Genomic DNA, 6,000 nt, shown 5'->3' with positions numbered 1-6,000 from the left:
TCTCTGCTGGAGATGGACCAGTTGGCTCGTGGAAGAAGGTTGATGTGGTTGCCCATAGCTGAGCTTATCAATTCTATGGTTCTGTGCTGTGTAGATGTAGTGCTGAGGGACATGGTTTAGTGGTAACTTGGCAGTGCTAGGTTAACGGTTGGACTCGATGATCTTAAAGGTCGCTTCCAACCGAAATGCTTCTATGATTCCATGATCACAACTGTCTTTATGAAAAGATGGGCACTTTGAGGGTGTGATTAGCCCATCTTCCCATGGCGACTGTCTACAAGTGGACATCTGAAGTGTGTCTTGTGAGGATCTGTCACTCACACTGACTGCAGAGGCACTCCACAGGAATCTCCCAGGTGCAGGTGTCGACTTTGCAGATGTTTAAAGTCCAGTGATTTGATTCCTATCCTTGATTGTAACGGCAGGTGCCACTAAAGGGAGGTTTGAAAAAAATAGAGAGCTTCAGAAACAGAAGATGAAGTTATAACATCTGTCTATTTTGGGTCATGACAGAACAGCGTAGATTCTGACCCTGTGTGATAAGGCAACTCCTGTGTTTGTCTGCTGAGCTGACAGTGGCCTCCCAGATCAGCTCAGTCAGGTGGGCTGGGCTGATCTAAGGGGATGTGGGTGCAAAAGCGGGGTCCTGCTCCCCTCTCCAGCACCCTGACACCTCTGCTGTGCATTGCTAGTGTGTCCTTTGCCCTGCGTCAGAGATGCTAATGTGTAGCTTGTCTGAGGAATAGATAGAAAAGGAACAGTAAGGGGAAGAAGAGAAAGATGAGTGGAAATTTGACAACTACCAGTGAAGATAGACACTGTGAGTCTGCTCTGCAATTTTCCAATTAACCTACTAGATCTCCCTTTGTCATAGTCAGATCACAGTTTTACAGCATAAATCAGGTTGGAGGAGTAACAGCAAAGCAAAAGCTTTGAAATGAATCTCTACTACTGGGCTTCCCCCAACAGCACTGTAAAAGAGGGCTTTGTGGTGGCAACACAATGCACAGTCCATAGTCCCAAAGCTTCCCCAGCCCCGGTATCTTTTGGAGTTTTCAAGTTCCCTCAGCTACCTCTGGAGGGAGAAAAGTTATTTTAGATGAAGCAGAACAAATGTGCTTGAACCATGGGCATGGGGAATCTGGAGCTGTGCTACAGCATAGTTACTCTAAATTTAGTTCTAAATGCATAAATGGGTAAGTCACCTCAGACGGCTGCTGATGCAAGAGAAATGGATGTAGTAATATCTCTGGTGAGCCATGAAAATATCCCTCTAGAACAATCTGACAAAGAGAAGAAATGGATTTTAACCCATGTTTTAGGGTGTTGCCAAATCAATGTCTAAATATGCCCAAGTTAATAAGGGCATCAGAGGGAGTGAAAATATCTGAAATAAGGATTCCTTAATCCTGCAGATCTGGCATCCTCACAGGTGCTGACAATGTACTTTAGGCTACTGCTTGGTGACTTTGGGATGTTGGAGCATCTGATGACCCATCAGGGCAGTGGGGACAAAGCTGCCCCGCAGTTGGCACAGGACCCTTACTTTTCTGGGTGCTTCTTTTTTTTATTCCACTTGAAACCAGCCTCAAAGATCCACAGACATCCTCTTCCCAAAGAAGTTGAGCCTTGCTGAGCTTATCCAGGCACTCCTATCACCCTGAAGCTATTTTTAGGAGTATGGCTGCACTTCTCTCCCACTCACGTAGACATACCTGAACTGGCTAAAACTGGGTAATTTAGATGCTGATAACAGAAAACACTTCAATCTGACTTGCACTTAGTTGCATATAAACTGTTCTGCCTCTTCTTTTTTGCTCTGCAGCTGCTGGGTTTTCGTATCCAATATTTTTTGTGGTTTTTTTTTTTTTTCATCTTACTGGCACCCTGGCTCACTTCTGACTATGCTTTAGCCTTCCTCCAGTGCTGAAAAGTTGCCTGCAAGTCCAGGAACCTGGATCCAAGGAGACTTCCCTACTGTCACGGGGGTAGCACAGAAGGTCTGTTCAGGCTCCTGCACATCTGGGTCCAGGAGTGTCGGCAGTAAAGCACATTTGTGCTGGTGTCCAGTTCAGAATTAGGAAAAGTGACTGAACTCAAGCATGTGAATTGCTTTCTAGGACACAACGTAGAGTGAAAGACACAATGCACGACATGTTGGGCTGGAGTGGGGCAAACGATGGTGCCAGAAGGGAGCACAGTCCCGCTGTGGGCAGGCGGTACCCAAAACTGCATTCCCAGGGCCTTCCCCTGCTGTAGGGCTGGGACCTGCCTCCTCCTCCCTCCTGCCATCCCAGCACTAGCTGCTCTCATGCACTGAAAGCTGGAGACCCTAAACATAGGGAAAAATCCTTTCCTAGCCCATCTCCATGTCGACGTGTTAATGACAATGAGACCTTGCGTTAAGATGTAGAACAGAAGAGAAGGTGAAATTCATATTTTTGGGTTCGATGTTTATTAAGGTTGGCTGGGGAGGAACATTAATTGCCTAGTAAACCTCTAAAGATAAACCTGAGTCCAGTTTAGAAGTATTATATGATTATTATTGTTCTTTCCTTCTATGGCATCAGGATGAGTAATCTATCAGGATCATCTCTGCCATGTGTGGACTTTTTAAAAGTGGATGTTGTAAGCTAGTACATGATTTTGAGTCTCTCTCTAAATTACCTCTTCTCTTTCAGTGCCATTTCCAAACTTTCTGCCATAGATTTTTTTCATTGTAGCACCTGCACCCTCCTCCTGCAGTCTCATTGGGAGCACCTACATCAGCGTGTTGATTTAGAACACAAGTCCACTTTTGTACCAGATCTCTTGATCACCTCCTGTTCTTCTGCTTTGGGTTGCACGATGGAACAACCTCAAACCGGATGAACTGGCTTCCTGGGGATGGGAATGAAAGAGAAGCTGTGCTCCAGGGGTGCATCTAGGAGCAGCGGCAAAGGGGAGTTCAATAATAATCCCCTCTCGACCTGCTGGCTACAGCTCATCCAAAATAAAGGAAAACCTTGAAATGTGGATTTCAGGTCCTCACTACCACGTGCTTTGCTGTACAAATCCCCTCCTGTTTTTACGGATGTTGTGGTTTAAACCCAGCCAGCAGCTAAGCCCCACTCAGACACTTGCTCCTCACTCCTCCATCCAGTGGGATGGGGGAGAGAATCGGAAGGGTAAAAGTGTGAAAACTTGTGGGTTGAGATAGACAGCTTAATAGGCAAAGCAAAAGCTGCACACCAAACAAAGCAAAATGAGGAATTCATTCACTACTTCCCATCAGCAGGCAAGCGTTCAGCCATTCCCAGGGAAACAGGGCTTCATCATGCATCAAGATTACTAGGGAAGACAAGTGCCATCACTCCAAATGCTCCCCTTTTCTCCTTCTTCTCCCAGCTTTTATTGCTGAGCATAGCATCGTATGGCACGGAATATCCCTTCAGTCAGTTGGGATCAGCTGTCCCAACTGTGTCCCCTCCCAACTCTTTGTGCCCCCCCAGCCCACTCACTAGTGAGGCAGTGTGAGGAGCCGAAAAAGCCTTGACTCTGTGCAAGTACTGCTCAGCAATAACTACAACATCCCTGTGTTATCAGCACTGTTTTCAGCACGAATCCAAAACATAGCACCATGTGAGCTACTATGAAGAAAATGATCTCTATTCCAGCTAAAACCAGCACAACATACTACATGTTAGAGTAGAGGTAGCTCTTGCCTCTGTGCTTGTTCAATTCATAGTGTGAGTCATACTGGTTTTATTCGGTTTAACCCTCATTTTTTTCTGTATTTCTTTTTCTCTCCTTCCTTTTCTTATATACCAGTATTTTCAGGCTACATTTGGCTTGACGTTGTTTTACTACCTGCAAAATTACATTTCTTCATTGCAGAAACAGCAACCCTTAGTGTAAAGCCTAGTTGTATATCATTCTAGATTTTCTGAATGTTGTTTAACCTCTTCTTTCTTTGGCCTATTTACCCTAACAATAAACACAAAATGAGTGTATAAAGGTATTGTGAATAGACTTTTGCTTATAGACTGCAGGTAAAGGCCCCCAGGTTGGCAGGACTTGATGAAATTCATCCTGGGCAACTTAAGGACTCAGAGGAGCAACCCTGACTGCCCTCAGAGACCTGGAGAAAGACAGGATGTTGCAGTCCTGCGGAGTGCGAAAGGATTTACTTTATTTTTAACTGAAGGAGAAAGGAGAACCAAGGGAATCCCAGACTACTTCAATGCTTTTATATAAATTTTAGCACCTTGAAGATAATAAAGAGATAAGCACCAATGAACAGGCATTTTGCAATAACAAGTTGTATCAAACTGATAAAATGTTTGATAGAGTAACCAGCCCAGGGTAGACCTAAGGTAAGGGTGAAACTTTCTAATGATAACGATACTAGAGCTGAGGAGTAGGTAGCCAGCAGCATTGTAAAATCTCCCTGGAGCTCCTAAAGAGCAGGTTAGATACCCTCAGGGGTCGCTGCACAGGTGCCAAGAACAAGGGCACAGCAACCATGCTCCAAGTTGTGCCTGTTGCTTCTATCACCACGTTTTCTTGCATTGGTGGGCCAAAATTGGACGCAGACCTTTAGATTTAGTCCCACAAGCACTGAACAGAGGGAAATAATCCCCTCTCGACCTGCTGGCTACACCTTTGCTCGTGCAGCCCGGGAGGCTGTTGGTTGTCTTCGCTGCCAGGGCACATTGCTGGCTCACGGTCAACTTGGTGTCCACCAGGACCTCCAGGCCCTTTTCTCCAGAGCTGCTTTCTCACCAGCTGGAACTCAGCCTACACTGTAGCGTAGGGTTAGTGCCTCCCAGTTGCACGACTTTGCTATAAGGTACTATATTAACAGATTAGCACACGATATCACAAGCAAACAGTAATCTTAATATGACTAATCTATATCAATTACAGTTCTTAAAGGGCAAACTGCAGATTGGCACGGTGCGTGCACCTTGATTTTCACCCTGTCGGTTGATTTGCTGTGCTTGATCACGGCGTTCTCCCATCCAGGTACCATACAGTGCTTAAAAGGTTAACACTGCAGCAATCTTAGATGCAGGAAATATGTTCTGTTTATCACTCTGTTATCACTGAGAAAGCTCCAAGCTGCACAATAACATTGTGCTTCACAGAGAACTTTGGCTTTCATAAAGCTAAGATGATCTAACAATGGGAATTTATTGCTTTGAAGACTTTCTAGCTGAACACAGAAAACATCCGTGACTCCTGGTGCAAAATTTCCTGTTAGCCACAAAAGCCCTTGCTCAGGGGATTTAAAAGGCAGATCCTGGATTAGGAGAGCAGAGCATGAGTAGAAGTGTGCCATTTCCTTGATGTAACACATATCTCTTGAAGGCTGTCTGCGAGTTAATTGCCTTGTTATTCAGGTTATATTTTTATTTTAATTACCTTGTTTGCCAGAGCTTTTGTAACTGAAGAAAATTAAATACTGCATAGTCGCTGCATTTTTAATGGCCTTGTTTGGGGACAAAAGTGAGATTTTAATTAACATGAAAACTTCTGTGGAAACTTTCCACCTCAGTTTAGATTTACATGTTTTCTAACAACAATGGAACCAATGAATTTTACAGATGTTTAAGGAATACAAAATAATTGTAGTTTTGGTTTTGATTTTTAATAAAAACCTGAAAATTTAACTGGAAGCCTAAAACAAATGAAAGTGCTCTTTTTTTTCTTAAATGTTAAAATGAACTGGCACTTTATGGTTGGCTCTGGTATAAACATTTATTGATAAATTTAAACAGGCAATGGCAAATTGAGCGCAGGAAAAGGAAAACATCAGTAATACATAATCCTATCCTAACTCTCATTGCAAAGACTTTGAATTATGAGCACTGCACTATTTTATCCTGCAGTGAATAATTTTTTTTTTTCTTTTGTGTAACCTACTAGAAATAATGCAGACTTTTTCCCACGTTCAAACCAGGTTTCCATATGCCACATTGGCCTCATCTGTAATCTCTCTAGCTAGAAGGTCACAGA

This window comes from Rissa tridactyla, chromosome 1 (genome assembly GCF_028500815.1).
Source record: "Rissa tridactyla isolate bRisTri1 chromosome 1, bRisTri1.patW.cur.20221130, whole genome shotgun sequence".
Lineage (NCBI taxonomy): Eukaryota > Metazoa > Chordata > Aves > Charadriiformes > Laridae > Rissa > Rissa tridactyla.
Note: the sequence above shows the minus strand (reverse complement) of the source record.